This window comes from Pagrus major, chromosome 12 (assembly GCF_040436345.1).
Source record: "Pagrus major chromosome 12, Pma_NU_1.0".
Lineage (NCBI taxonomy): Eukaryota > Metazoa > Chordata > Actinopteri > Spariformes > Sparidae > Pagrus > Pagrus major.
In genome coordinates this window covers 7,952,700-7,969,500 of record NC_133226.1, presented here as the reverse complement: position 1 = coordinate 7,969,500, position 16,801 = coordinate 7,952,700, and the positions used below count along the sequence as shown (strand labels likewise).

Genomic DNA, 16,801 nt, shown 5'->3' with positions numbered 1-16,801 from the left:
ATAGCTGCAGGGGACATTTCCCTTCCCTTCCCACTGAATTGGCTTTTGACACTTGCCAGAGGGTGTAATTGTGCAATTAGCACTCTACCACAACTACTAGTGACAGTGTTGTAATTCCCTTTCACACATGCACTGCAACCCTGAACTTATCTAGACATTACCCAGAGGAGCTGTATTTGAGAACGCAAATGTCGGAATCAGTTAGACCACCAGTCTAGATGAGCCCATTTATTGTCTGATATTGTCTTGACTGATACGACCCTGATACGTGTTTCCTTTATAAAAGTCTTATTGATAAAAAATGTATGTAGACAAATCTTTTTTTTTAAATATCTACAGTTTGTAAAAAGGTGCAGAATAAAAGTATTGCTTTTTCCTTAAAATCATTATTTTGATTTTTTTTAAAAGTTCTGCATTGTGCTGCCTTAACATTAGCTAGCTAGCATTAGCAAACTTAACGTTCGTTAGCTAGTGGAAGCAACGTTAACTTTAGCTAGCGTTGGCAGCACTTAACGTTAGCTAGCTAGTGTCAGCAACGTTAACGTTTGCTAGCTATCGTGAGCAACAATAGCTAGTGCAACAAACTGGCAACCACTTGAGGGGGCAGGTGATTTGAACAACAGCGGTGTTCGTAAATGCAGTGGAAGGGAGGCGATGGACTGCCACATTTAGTGGCTGAACATTGTTATTAACACCTTAACAACAAAAACGTATTAGTGTGGATGCAGCCAAAGATGCCGACAAAAACTAGCTAACTGGAGAGAAGAGATTAAGGAATGTCTGTTGGTTGTCCAAATGTCCAAACCTGATTCTTAAGACATTGTCCGGTGTACATGTGAGAAAATGTTAATAAATAGCTTGTGTAATAAACATCTACCAAAATATGTGGTGCAAATGATATCATGATCATGAATGTGATACCTTGGGTTTTTCTAGTGCTCTGTTATAAAAACACTATGAGGATTTCAACCAATCACAATTTATGAAGAAAAGCCTCAAAATTGGACAGATTGGTGTATCGTGATTGGCCCTATTAACCAAAAGATACCACACTGGCCACATTGACTGACTGTCAAAATAAAAAATAAAACGTAAAAAGGAAAAGCACACCAATGAACTGCAACAACTTAAAGGGATAGTTCGGATTTTTTGACATGAAGTTGTATGACATCCTCACCATCAGTGTCGTGCATCAGCAGTGACTTTTCCCCCACTGCGTCCTGTGAGCCGAGGTCTGTCCCGCTGTTGTTGCTGAAGAAAGTAGTTACGACTAGTTTGCGGGGTCACGAAGATAATAATAATAACACCGTGAAACAGCTGACGGAGCGGTGCGGTGTGTCAACAGGCGGAAGCGCGCAGTGATACGAAGGGAGGGGAAATAGTGCCAGGTGATCGTGAGGTCTGACTTTTTTGTCGAAAACGATTTTGTGATGCAAATGTTTTACTCCTTTGAACGGATATTGTTTTTTGAAGCAAAACGCTTTATCTTCGTGGCCCCGCAAACTAGCCGTAACTACTTTCTTCAGCAACAACAGCGGGACAGACCTCGGCTCACAGGACGCAGTGGGGGAAAAGTCACTGCTGATGCACGACACTGATGGTGAGGATGTCATACAACTTCATGTCAAAAAATCCGAACTATCCCTTTAAATGACCAAACTGAGTAAAACATTTTGTCATAACATGAAATAAGAGTATTTGTGTGTTTTCCCTCCCACAGATGATCCGCAACCTCAGGCTGACCCTCTACATGTGATTGCCATTTAAGTGGAGAGCTTCTGTGTGCTGATGTGTTGGCATCTTAATGGGTTTCTTGCTTCATTAATTTTTACAAGAACTGATTCAAGTCCAACTTCAACTGAACAATCTGGTAGATTATGTGGAAGAAGAAACAATATGTATTTAGTCTGCTCATGTAAAAAGGCTATTTAACTGGGCCAAATTAACTAGCACTACATAATGTAGAATATTTGGTAACATGTAGTCCGGACCTACGGCACAGTTAAGTGAACGTCATCTGAAATTGACTTCAATTCTACATGTAACATAACCACCCCACTCTATATATTATCTACTAGTTTCTGTACATACACTACATATTGTACTCACAAACTGACATTTCATAGCTGCTTTACATTTCGTGTTTAGTGATTCTGGTTATGTAATGTGAATGTAAATGTAAATGTAATATGATAATATAATATTGATATAGTTTCACTTAATGTTAACTGTATTATCATGTCTAGTGTAGTTAAAACATGATAAAGGGCCCTCTAGGGAATAAATGTATCATGCCTTTCTGCCAGCTGGTGCCCCACTGCATGCGACATTTTATATGCAGCTGGAGAAACATTCTTATTCATGGGTTGATAATTCTGCAAGGAAACTTATACCAATCTGTTCAGCATGTAGTTTACTGTTCATCAGTCTAAATAAGGGCTGCAAGTAATGATTATTCCATTAGTGATTAATCTGCCCATGATTTTCACGATAAATCTGTTAATCCTTTAGTTTATAAAATGTCAAAAAGTTGTCAATCTCTATTTCCCAGAGCCCAAAGTGAAGTCTTCAGAATACTTCCAACAGTCCATAACACAAAGACTCTTCCTTTACTCTCATAAATGAAAAAAACATTCAAAACAACAAATCCTTGCATTTAAGAAGCTGACAAATGACATTTTTTGCCATTTTTGCCTGACAAATGACTGAAAGGATTAAACAGTTTCTCAAAATAGTTGGAAACTATTAACGCCAGATCGATTAATCAACTAATCAATGCAGCTCTTGTGGAGAATCAAGCTGTTTTCCAGCACACTAAATACAAAAGGCATAGTCAAAAGAGAGAACAAGATTTCCCTCCACATTTCTTCCCTCTGTTACAAAGGAATAACAAAACTTTTCAAACTGTCAGGGGTCACTTTAAGTAGAGAAATAACTTTACACAAAAGGAGTAGCCTCCGTGGGTGGCTGTGGCTGCTGCCTGATTCCCGCGAATGAACATTATGCCTATAGGGCACCATTCAAAAATATGTGATCTCCACAAATGTCTCTGCTCCCCTATGAAAACCACACTTTAATAATTCAAACATTTGCTGAGAAAGAGGCAGAGCCTTGTGAAATTAAAATTAATGTGACAAGAGGGGAAAAAAACATACTGCAAATACCGTACATTCTCATCAAAATGACCGATGAAAGAAAAGGCCACAAAATATAAGATAAGCAATGTTGTACAATAGTCGCAATTCTAATAATACTGGCACTCCAGAATAATAGGATCTATCTCTGGCACAAACAAGGTAGATAATGACATAAAAAGACCAGGCACAAACAAAATACTGTCTGTCCTTACAGCAAGAGTGACTCTGAACTCATTGGATGAACATGTTTTTTTATCAAAAAGGCCTTGAAGCACAACATGCGAAATTACACCAAATTATACTATTAACTTCTAAGAAAGAGCTCTTGTTGTTAAATTTGAAACAGCACAAGAGAATAGCTGGGCATTTCTGGGCTTTCATGTGAAACTCCACACAGTTTCAAGGCTCATGACGTTCAGCATGTCGGGCAGGAACAGCTTTGTCTGATTCCCTCATAGGCTAAAGTGGGCATTGCTGTAAACCTCCTTAAGGAGTTGCAGCCCTGCTCTCTCTGCATAGAGGTGATTTCATGGTACTTTCTGCCTGATTGCACATCCACCAACCTCATCATGACACAAATAGCACTTGGAGTAGCACGGTGCCTCCTCCCTATCCCCCTTTGATTCCAGCTGATTTCCTGCAGGCTTTTATTTTCTGACGTTGTCTAACCTAAGTTGGCACACGGTTGGCACTAAAACTGCAAACGAGGAATCAAAGGGAAGCTTACATAAGACAAATGGGTTTACGGGTATGTATCAAAAATCCCTGCAGGAATGAAATGGTACACTGGGGGTCCATCTAACAACTGTTTTCATTCACAGTTATGATTATTTTTAGTGATTATTCATTTAGTCCAGCCGTTCCCAGCCAGGATTTCAGAACTCCTCCAAGGGTTCAACCTGAGAGGTTTCCAGATTATTTCTACATGCCACATATGCTGAAAGCAGGGTTGACTGATATGGCTTTTTCAGGGCCGATACAGATACCGATTATTAGAAATCAAGGAGACTGAAAACTGATATTTGGGACCGATAGTCATTTGCAGTAAAAATGAAAAGCTTTGTGTCATAATCCAACCAGCGATGAAATAAACCTGTTCCAAAGTACTGTTCTTAAAGGTCTTATTTGTATGAAAAGTTGATTTTTGAGTCCCATGGCGGCCATCCGTCAGTATTTGACGAGTGGGAACGTGACTCAAAAATCAACTTTTCTTACAAATAGCACCTTTAAGTACAATTTTCACGGACTTTACTTAAGTACTTAGATTTTCTGCCACTTTGTACTTCCTCTCCATCAAGTTTTTGATACATTTAGTTACTAGTTACGTCACTGAATAATCTGAATCTGCACTGTGTTACCAATCAGATAGTGTTGTGGGCGGGACATTGTGTGAGAGGATGCTGCATCAGAGCCAAAGTAGCACATTTTTAAATTAGTTTATTTTATCGGCAATCTGACAGAAAAAATAAAGATACTGACAATCGGAAAAATACTGAATATCAGCCCAATAATTGGCCAGGGCCAATTCTGTAATTGGTCTTCCCCTAGCTGAAAGACTCATGGAGATGGAAACCCAAAAGATCTATACTCTATTTACTATCACAAGACAAAGAAAGAAGAATCTTCAATATTTGGAAGCTGGATTTGGTCTCTTAGTTGATTAATGTTTCTGTTCTTGACTATTCCATTAATTGTTTCAGACCTTCACAGAGGACCAATTACAGCAACTGATAACTCTTTCAACATACACATGAGATGTTCAATACAGATGGACTTGCAGAATTAAGTATTCAAATCCAGCTATCTGAATATCTTTAGTGAAACTGCTTACAACTGACTGACATATGCAGTATCACTTCTGTGGACTGTAGTCAGGCCCATTTATTTGCTGATGATACTATTATATATTGTATTGCTGATTCTGTACAACTGGCCATGAAGAACCTGCCTTTTTTATTTACAGACATGCTGCTCCACACAATTCCGTCTGCCGCTCAGCCCTGAGATTTATCACCAGTAATAGCTACAATAATTCACAACATCCTCTATGATAAGGTCAGTTGGTGTTCTATGTCTGAGAAATGTAATAATCACTTGTATCGGTTTATCTTTAAAGTCCTGATCGGAAATTACCGTCATTATCACATCCTTGTTGCATCTTGTTGTAACCCCGGTCCACTTTCAGCTTGCTCCAGTTACTGAGAGGTTCTTCAGGTGTCTCGTGCCAGGACTGATCCTAGAAAGACTGCTTTTAGTATTCATGACGCAGTCTCTTGGAGTCTCTTGCAATGTGACCAACAACTGAATTCTCTTATATCTCTTGGTTGCTTTAGGTCTTTACTTAACAACCATCCACTATCTATTTATCTATCTACTATCTGAAAAAGGAAATACTCAAGTAAAGTACCTCAAAACTGTACTTAAAAACAGAACTTTGTAAAAATTGTACTTAGATTCACTCCGTCACTGGTTTTCATTTTCGCTGCAAATGAATATCAGTTCAAAAATCAGTTATCGTTCTCCTTGATTTCTTATAATCGGTTTTGGTATTGGCCCTGAAAAAGCCATATCGGTCTACCCCTAATAGAAACTGAGGGAAAACAAGAGTGAACAGACCAGCATTCTTTCTACCAGATCAGTGAGTAACAAAACCTGCCTACTCATTAATACAACCAGCTGTTTTACTCTGCCTTTTCATAGCACTGAGATAGGCAAACCGCAAATGTAAAAAAAAACTATCGATTATTAAAATGTTTTTATGTTTATGTAGATCAGCCACTCATTCAGTCAGCAGCTTCAGCACCATTACAAGTTCACTACCTTCTATGTGTGAAATTGCAGGAATGCTCTTTGTAAAGAGACTCTGTGAGTGTGTGTAGGCAGGTGTGTTGTTCTTTTTAATTACATTCACACTGCGCAGAGTTGTAGTGTCATGATACTGCTAGTTACATTTATTACTCACATCCAGTATGCACACATCTAGTATGTGGACGTGCTAGTGCCAACTTTGCAGTCATAAAGAACGTGGTAGAATAAGATGTTTGTGTGTTTTTGACAGAACAAGTGAAGGTGGGTGGGTTGATGCTACTGTTATCTGAGGATGAAGTATACTGCGGCTGCCAAAGCCTGTGGCAAGAGGGAAAGGGGGGCAGGTAGGAGATTATAAAATTCAATTTAGGGCAATAGAGGGGGTGTATCTTTTATGTAAGGTGCCACTGGGCTGCTTTCCCCTTTTCAGTTTAAGGCTCAAACACACATGCACACACACACACACACACATACACACACACGCTTTCAAACACACACTTTCAAAAATCTAGCTATAGAATCTTCTCTCTCTGTTTCTCTTGTGATAACCAGTAAAACATAAGATCCCTATTTGTCTTCGCTGCAGGGCCAAGCCGAGCTCCAGATGCTGCTAACAATACACCGCTCATTGGGGTTTGTGTTGACTATGTATGACTGTATCTCTGCATGTGTGATAGGGAGGAGCGCCTGGGGTGTGGAGCCATGTTTACAGCATTTCACTACATGCATCATCATCATCCGGCGCAGCCTCTGCAGGGACGACTTCTTTTGAGGATGACCCAGCGATTGAGGGAAGAGGGCATGAAATTGCTCCTCTTAGATGGTTAAGAGGTTGTTGCGCTGGATAAGTGGAAGGACTCCTCACGGAGGGGCTCGTCGGCATTGTCGTCCGAGCGGCTCTTTTCACTGTTCGCGTTTTGAAACGATGATAAATGGCTTGATAAGTGTTTTTCTCTGTTTTGTCAACCGGAAAAAACACTTGAGCCAAGCAATAAAAAACATATATCTTGTCTTCATTAGCCCCCTGTTGCCATTAATAGTGGCTCATTTATGGCTGAAAGGAGCAGCGCAGCCTTGCTCCCACTCAAATGTAACGTGCTGGGATTTTATTAACCACATTGAACAGAAACAGAAAGCTTTCTATAAACTATAAAAACCTCTTAATAATTCAGTCTTTTAAAACTCTATCTTGCTTGATCACAGAAATGATGAATTTAATAATTCAAGGCCCGAGCGGATTTCATGATGCACACATTAAAGCTGCTGTTTCAGAGCCTGGGAGGATGAAATTTGGGAGGAAAAAAGCAGATGACTTAACTGGAATCTGGAATATGATGCCTACTGTATATTCATTGAGATGACTCTCTGCCGCGCACGCCTGCTCGCACTTAAGCTCTTAATGGTTCCTGAAAACTGATGAGGTAAAGGGGAGAGGGAGCGGAAAATGAAAGTGTTCTTTTAAATGTTTTTTAGAGGAACGCCTGTCAAGTGGAACGGAACTGGAGGGGAAAATTAGCCAGGGGACATGCAAAGTGAGCGCTGTGGCTGGCTGTGTGACATCCTTCTGTCTTCAAAGCTGTCTGAGGGGGAGGAGGGGTGCAGGCGCAGTATCTCCAAGAGGCAGCGAGCGCTTGAGGAAAAGACCAGAGAGAGATGGTGAACTCAAATCGCTTTTTCGGTCTCTCACAAGAGACAATCACAACCCCGGTTACGTAGTGCTGATTTCTTGGATTGCTTGTGTGATTGTTTATGCCATATTTATGCCGTACCAAGTATTTCCAACCATTTTTCGGGTTCTTTCAAAATTGCACATGCTTTAGTCCAATTTCATCCAACCCATCAGAAAATTTCAGTAGCGCAATAATTGCTGATCATTACAGATACTTACCGAGTAAATTAGGTAGGAAGAAGGGAAACATGACAAGAAGATGAGACTAAAACAGAGGGATAGAAGAAAGGGATGAAATGAAGAGATAAAGAAGGAACAAATGAACTAAACAAAAAGGGCTGCAGTGCCACCATTACATTAGATGATACAACTAGGTATTTTATAATAGTGTGAGGTCATGATACTTATGAAGTGGAACACAGCAAAAGTCATTGTTGGTGATCAATTGTTTCACATTAATTCAGATATTTCATTAGATTGTTTGGTTCTATGTGTTGAAGTTTGAGTTATTTTTTATTTGAAATGTTAGCAAATATATATTATAGCTAAAAATGTACAGTATATTGAATTAATTTACATACATTTAGCCTTTTATTATCTTGAAATATGTGATCTGGGGCACTTCTTCTGGATGAAAAGGCAAAATGTAGGCCTGATGTAAAAGATTTTCGAGGGGAGAACCCCCTAACCTCCTTTAAAATTGTCCCATCCCGGTTTTCAATGCTTCCTACGCCCACTGACACTTACCATTGATACACGCTACAAAGATATGGCATTTTAACCCAGTATTTTGTATTATTTGCTGCCGCATTTGTTGAAAATTCTGACATAAATACAAAGGTTTCTTTATGTCGACATCACTGTACCTTTTTTCGGCAGTTGCTTTGATGCGTTTATGTGCACACACCTTACACACGGCACTTGAGGACCGGGGAAGCAGTGGAATGACACATTCGCAATTTCTGCAAATTTCAAAAGCGACTCCATCTCTATTCAGCCTCTAGTAACAGCAGTGATGCAGGTCACAGCGCCGATGCCCTCCCCTCCCCAACGTCAACTGACACAGAGGGCCGCTGACACTGAAAGTATGAAGAGTGACTGAGGTGCTGGGAAGATGATGCTATATTATCATTAATATTGACAGGCATACTATGCAGGATTTGTCTGTTGCTGTTTGAAAAAAACACAAAGTGAAGCTCAACAGGGGAGACAGAGCAGAAGTGGTCAAGCGAGCTGCAGAGACGAGGAGAGGGAGCGATGGGAGATGAACAAGGCAGTGAGGGAAATGAAACATTATTTTTGATTACGTGATGGCGGTTACATTCTGAAGAACAAAAAACAATCCTGTGGGAAGATGCCTCACTGCCAGATTTTGTGTGTGTGGCCGCTGGCCAGCCCTGTTTCTTTGTATGTTGATCAGCTGCACCCCCAGCCATGTTCAAACAGACACAGTCCTGGCACAAAGGCTGGTCGGGGGGTTTATATGAAGCAATGTCATCATGCAGAAACCTACGACATGTCACGAGGGAAAAAGTTTTCAGGAGGGCTTGAGAAAATGGGTTTTTGAATCTAAAACATACAAACTTTGACCAAAATCTGAAAGTTTGGATTTGAATACTTGGAAACAGACAACTTTACCCCTGCCCTAGCATTTCCAAGGGTATAATTGTTGGTGCCGCTTTAGCAAACACAACCTGATCGCTTTCCATTTCCCTCAGAGCAGCAACTACCAGCTCACCACCAGCCAGCTTCATTTTCTTGGGAGATTTTGTGCCGAGTGGCAGACAAAATTGCTTAGTGAGAGAGGGGTTTATAGGAAACCAATCTTAACACAGATGGTGTCATTGTTCTATAGCCATTACTCTACAGAGGGTGATTAAAACTGCCCAGAACATCATTGGTACCCATCCACCAAGCATTAGTGATATCGGTGAAGTGAGATGTCTGCACAGAATCCAAAGGATACTAAAAGACAACACCCACCTCAGCCACAGTCTGTTCACCCTGCTGCTGCCATCGAGGCTCCTCAATTCATCATCGATACTATACCAGAGACTGTTTTGTTTTTTTCTGTGAATGTAGCAAAAAGGACTCAAATCTAGTTTTTGAAAACAACAACAACAACAACATATTTACAATGTAACCACTATATTGTGCAATCAGCATTCATAATGATACATTAAAGCAAAACACTTTACTGGGAAACTACAAAAAGATATAAAAACCTCAAAAACACACAAATAAAGTGGACCTGCCCATTAAGGTAAGTGATGAATTGCTGTTATTCATGAACAAAACACATGTGTGTTTTAATAAAAGCTAGGTTAGCTAGTAAATAGGACTGCATATCTACCAGTTTACCACAGTGAGGTCAGTTTTAAGACATTCAGTCCAGATCCAGCAGCAGCCTCTTAATCAGTATCACACTGTGTTTGCAATAAGAGGACAGTTAGCTCACTGCAGGGGTTTCATGAAGAGACCATCAATAAATTACTGTTTGAATGACACAAAACTAATATTATTTTTAATAACTTTATGCTGTCTTGTACGGAAGCCCTAAAGGGCTATGCATTTATGCATTTTATTTCCTCCGTTTTCCCGTGATAACGAGTTAATTTCATTTGTTTTCTCGAGATCTCGAGTTATTATCTCGAAATAACAACTGCCGTTTTTCCTGAGATAATGGGATAATTTTCTCGAGATCTTGAGATAATGAAACGTTGTTTTCCAGAGATAACGATATAATTAATTCGAGATCTCGAGATAATGACTGTGATATGATAGGCCTGAGATTATGGAGACGCCCGGGACCTCGTAGCTGGTCAGCTACGTAGTTAACGACGACATCAGGCTCACTTAGATTGCGCTGCCGATATAGCTGAAGCCTTGCTAACTGTCTTTTTAGATTACGCACACTAATGTGTATATTATCTGTAATAGCAAGGCATAATGCTATTTCAGCCTGTGTCAGGCCTTGATTGAAAAGATATGTGACGCGGTGATCGATATGCTCCTGCTCCTCTGACATTGCTACTTGATGAATGATGCTTCCTGCAATGATTTAATATACTACACTATCGTTTTGTTTTCTCAAGATCTCAAATTAATTATATCGTTATCTCGGGAAAACGGCAGTTGTTATTTCGAGATAATAACTCGAGATCTCGAGAAAACAAATGAAATTAACTCGTTATCACAGGAAAACGGAAGAAAAAAAATGTATGAATGCATGGCCCTTTAGGGCTTCCGTAGTCTTGCCCATATTTAATTTTTTTTTTATTTTATCAAACTAAATTGATTTTATGTAGCACACCCATTTTGATTGCTAATGTGTAGTAAATTTATTTCACATAATATTTAACAGTGGACAAATAGGACACACCCTTTTTATTGAATTTTAGTGCTTCTTCTATTTTATAAATTGAATGCACATTGTTTGCATGTGACCCACAGGCTGGTATCTATTGGAAACCTCCTCTTTGGTCATCTTTCTTCATCACTCTTTACTTTATCCATCAGGCTCTGGCCGTCTTTTAAAATGAGGATATAGCTTTAACTCCAGACCTTAAATCAATACAATAAGCTCCATTTATGAGGGAAACATTACATTTAGTCTTGGAACATGAGGCAGATGTTATCCTGAAAGCAATTACACTACAGTTCTACAGTGCAGTTGTGGTTGAAATACAAACAGATACCTCTGAAGAACTCACTATGTCAAGAACACAGTTTTTTTACCTCAGCTCCTTATACAGCTGCTTCTTTCTAAAGACATTCCTGTCTGAAAATAAGACTTATTTTTTAGCTACCAACCTAGTTTATCAATTCCTGAAGCACACCACTATGTTTTATCTGCTCATGAATGAAGACTCGAAGCATATAAGCACAGTGAAGACTTATTGTAACACAATCACATGGACCTTAAACTCTCTGGTACCACATTATAATTTAATAGAAACCTGAGAGGGGGGCTATAAAATAATGTCATCTAATGTATATTGGAGCCATACTTTATACTGCACCATGGATTGTGTATTTGGCATATCTTAAATCTCAAGTGTGGTTCACCCACATCCTTATTTGAATAGGTCTAAGCAGACTGTTTTGTCTGATGAGACCTTCAAATGACTCTGTGGGTGTGTAAAGACTGAGCTTGATTGACATTTTCTGACTTATATTCACTTGATGACAGCAGAGTGGGGGAAAACATGCCAACAGCCTGACAGTCTACCCCCATTTCTATTTTGTCACAGCAGTAAAATAAAATGTGACTGTTATTTGATTGTGTTACACATTTCCTCAACAAGTTAAACTGGAAATTTTATTTTAAAATATGGATTTGTGATTCCCCTAACCTATTCTCCACTTGCAAAGTGTAGTGTGATGTTCTGTATGTCCTTTAACTTAGTTTAAATACTTCCCTTTTCACAGTTTGTATATTGTTAATAGTTTATCGTTTGTTTTTGTATATAGTGTTTTTAATATTTTTGATCCTTTAGATAGACAGATTAGCTAGCCACACGCTTTACATTATGTTGCTATGGCTCGTTTTCACCCTCATGATTGGAAGAACTGCCAAAAATGAAAGTGAAAGTGAGCAGTAAAGCTCCGGCCTCATTGCTGGATAAGAGATTTCAGTCGCAAATCAGAGAGAAGGGTGTATGGTTCTACTATTATGTGTATATGCAGAGCTTTTTAGGAAGCCAGCCAGGCTAACTGACCACTCACTAGTGGTAAAAACACTATATACAAAAACGGTAAGCTATTAACAATATATACAAATTCAACTGTGGAAAGTGAAGTATTTAAACTAAGTTATGAATGAAAAAGCACAGAGACAACTATAGATGTACACTGAAGATTTGACACCAGAAGCTAAAGGACGTGCAGTTCGTAAAGCTGATATACGGCACGCTACATTGTGCAAAAGAAGAATATGGAGTGCTGCAGAGATGACATATTTTTATAGGGCGACAGGGAAGTTAGCATCGCTCTGGTACCCTCGACAAAAGGCCTATGGGATTTTTCAATTGGATTTTGGATTATTAAAGAGTTCTGAGATACTTACACATTTTGTTCAGCAAGATAATCTTTACAAATGACCATCACTTTTATGGTTTTTGAAGTGCAACTACAATTGCCAGAAGTAAAAAGCTAACTGTAAGCTATTAATGAACTACATCGCAGTCGCATGACGCAACCACCACTGAGTGTCTTACTGCGCTATTCCATGCACACTTTTCAATAAACTGATCAATCCACAAGTTGTAAAGTTAGAGTTAGAATAGTTTGCAAATAAAGTCGGCCTGTAAAGACGTACCAGTGAGTAGATGAGTCTCTGTGTTTGGTGTTAAGAAGGCTATTTACTGATGTATGTTAATGTAGTAGAACAAGATGTGACACAAGATGTGAAAATCTCCTCAGCCGGTGTTATCACAGACCTTATTTTTTTTTTAAAAAAACCCATTGACTGAAGGCAAAAACACAAAATTAATTATTTTTCGGATTCATTCCTACCACAATCTACTGCAATTACAATTAAAATTTCTATTATTTTTTACCGGTATAAAACTCCAGGCCTGTATTTGTTAAAACATGTTTAAAATCAGATAAAATAACATAACTGCTTGTTGTTAAAGTCCTCTGGGGAAGATATTATATAATGGGTACACTTGACATTACTCAATAATCACTCCAATTGAATCACTGATAACAGCTACTTAGTATGTCAAACGGCACAGAAGTTGCATCCGACAATGTTTTGATATTATTCAGACTAGCCTGTGATACAGCTGACAGCTGTGCCCTGGAGCTGCTTGAGCTTAATTTCATGTTAGCTTCACAGACTGACAGAATTGAATCCTGGAGGTCCTGACTGAGCAACAGATGAAACAATGATATTATTGCATGATATTCTGGCTCTTACTCTCGTGCACTGTGTGGGCGCTTCATTAGCTATTGAATAGACTCCACTTGCTTATTGAGAAAAATGCCCAAATTAATTAAACTCTCTTGCACCGAGGCAAGTTGACATGCAGATTGACAAATAGCACACACACGGAAATGCACCACAAGCCTTAACTAGTCATTGAAGTGCAGATGCCCAGCAGCTGAGTTAAGGCGGGTCAGACAATGTCACCACAAACAGCCTCCAACAAAGACAGTAAACTAGGTAGGAAGAAGGGAAACATGACAGGAAAGAGGAAAGGGAGATGGTAAAGGAGACTAAAACAGAGTCAGAGAAAGAAAGGGATGAAATGAAGAGGTAAAGAAGAAAGGGATGAAGGGTATAAAGGCAGGTTTTGTAGCTGTAAACTTTTTTATTATTATTATATAAGTCTTAACTGTTACTGCAGTAGCAAACTTCACATTAGATGATACAACTGGGCACTTTGTAATGGTGTGAGGTTATGATATTTATGCAATAGAGCAACAGCAAAAGTTATTGTTGGTGTTTCATTGTCTCATTAGTTTAGATATTTCATTAGATTTTTTGGTTCTATGTGGTGAATTTTAAGTTATTTTCAATTTGAAATGTTAGCAAATATGTATTTTTAGCCCAAAAAAGTACAGTACCTAGAAATTAGTCATTGAATACATTTCCATACTTTTAGTTTTTCTCAATATCTTCAACTTTCTCTGGATGAAACTGCTAAATGTAGCCAGATAAAGTATTGAACCACCTGTTAAAAGGCGCTATTAAAAGATTTTCTAGGGTGGGACCCCCAGACCTTTGTTAAAATTGTCCCACTCACATTTTAAACGCTTACCAAGCCCATAGCTAAACCATTCAACCAGTTCCTTGAAATAAAGTATGAACTACAACCGCTCAGTTCAGCTAACTGGTCTTAATGTCTGACCCAAACGCATAAAGCAGAGAAAATTGTGTGCAAGTATTTCAAACTAACTGCATTTAGAAGCATATAACAGCCTTCTGCTTGAACATGCATTATCCAATGAAATGTAATGTTAATGTCCTGGCTTACTAAATGTCTTTTGTGAAGCAGAAGTTGATCTATGTGCTCCAGAGTACACAAAAAAAGTGTTAGCTTATGTTTGTACACCCCTGGCAGTGGAGAATACCCTCTGTGCTACAAGGCTGCAGCAGTAACTTTGTATGGGCGCAGGTCCGTCAGATTGAAACAAGCTGAGTTGTTTATCGACCACAACAGAGTCAGGTGAAGTTTTGTCAGGTGGTGCAGTGCTGTGTGTAGCACATGTCAGCTCTTTTGTTGGAGTTCAATAATCAACATGCTAACGCTGAACGGTGATGATGTACTTCACTTTGCAAAGCAATTAATCAAGTTCTTATCTCTGAAATGCATCAAAAAACAGGCCTTCTTTGAAGATTGACTTCTCTGAAGTGATTTGAAATTGTAAAAGACAAGAACCTTAGGTCTTATTTGAATCAGGCACTGTTAAATATGTAAGATACAGCTCCTTGATTTGCATATTACGCTTGAAAATATGATTTGGATATTAATATAATTAATTGTACAGCCCTACCAGATAAGAAATGCAGGCTCCATATAGTGGATGTGTCGATGTCTACTGCAAACTGTCTGCAGCTAATGGCTGTGCAGACAGTTTGGGACCACTTGGTTTGCACTTCTTTTGTTCTTTTCTCCAAGCAAGAGATATTGTAGCTGTCAGGAAATCTAAATAACTCCTACTCAAGACGACCTGAAGTGTATTTACTGCTCACATTTACATTCTGCACAATGTGAAGTGAATGTGGCATTAGTGAATGAATTCTGGTGATCTCAGCAAACTCCCTGCATAGCTTCATCCAACTTCAGCCTGGCAGAAGTCTAATCAGCCAGAGTAAATGATAACACCTGTCTGGCTTTGCGGAGCCTATTAAGTTAGGACTTTCTTGCCTCAAAACCTTCAGGACCAATGCAAAAGCGGAAACCGTATCCTGCTGGGCTCTGACACCATTCTGTGCCAGTCTTGACAATACCTCACTGAATCCTAGCCGCAGCAGGGTAAATGTGTTGTGTTGCCTTTTGTTTTTCCACATTGCCATCCGCAGGGACTGCTGGCGCTGCACAGGGCCATAATGAAAGGCACAGCCAGCTGCGCCGGCCAGCGAGATGGCACTTTCATCAAACTAAACGAGGCTTACGCCAGCTTCTCAATTATTAAACGGCTGAAATAAGCAACAGCGTAGACCCTCCACCCCCTCTGCAACAAAATGCTGTGACACCCGTCAGTGATGTTGAAAAGGAAAGATTGTTTTTGAGATGATGAGATTTGGATTAGGGTTGCGTCGTGAAAGACAATACACTGGCGCTGCTTGCTCCAGAAATACTTGCAGTGGTTGATGAGAAAATTAGAACAGCGCTTTTGTTTTGTAGCAAACTGCAGTTGAGCTGCTTGTTGGTGCCAGATGTATGACTAACACAGCAGGATTGTACATAACACGGCCTGAGATGGGTGCTTATACCTTATTTAGGTCCCAGAATAAATCAGTATGTCATAATGTTAATTTGTTTATGACATACTATATATTTAGCATAGAGCATAGCAGCAGCTTCAAATTGATTATACATGAATGACAGGTTGGGGACATCTAATTTATTTGTTTTTAAAAATACATCATGTTGTTTTATATAGTCTACAAAGCAGGAAACTTGGACGCTACTGTCCAATTATGAACGCTAATAATCCCAATATTAATCATCTGCAATGGCTGAGCATTTTTACCCAAGTCCCATTGGGACTGTTGAGTAGAACTGGTTAACTCTGAGTTCAGAGAGGCACAAAATCAACTTCTCCAACATTATTCTTCTGTATTGACACTGATACAGCCGTAACATCTGCCTCCTGTCAGTGCCAGAATACGCACATCCAAGTTGAACTTTAAACGCTTATTCTGCCAAAAAAAATCAGATTTCTGAGAAAATGGCCTCGCAATGCACAAACTTGCATATTTGGTGTTAAAGCAGGGTAAGCAAACTGCCGAGCCCACACATTGAGCAATGCACACAGAGAGTTGAGTTCTTTCTTCCTGCCAACTGCATTTTCAATCTCTGGAGAGAAGCTCGGTTTTGGGCAGATGCCGATGGGCATGCTCAGGGAGTCAGTTCTGTGTTTACAAAACCAAAGGTATCATTACCGTACAGTATGTGTTTTCAGTAGTTCTTGGGTGACAATGCAGTTCTGTGGCATACGCTAAATCCTG

The 16,801-nt window shown here is 39.3% G+C and overlaps 1 protein-coding gene across 1 annotated transcript in view; it reads right to left on the bottom strand.

The window, feature by feature from the left end:
- lrrtm4l1 (leucine rich repeat transmembrane neuronal 4 like 1) overlaps positions 1 to 16,801 on the bottom strand; it is a 66,943-nt gene that overhangs the window by 18,740 nt on the left and 31,402 nt on the right. The gene's annotated exons all lie outside the window — the stretch shown is intronic.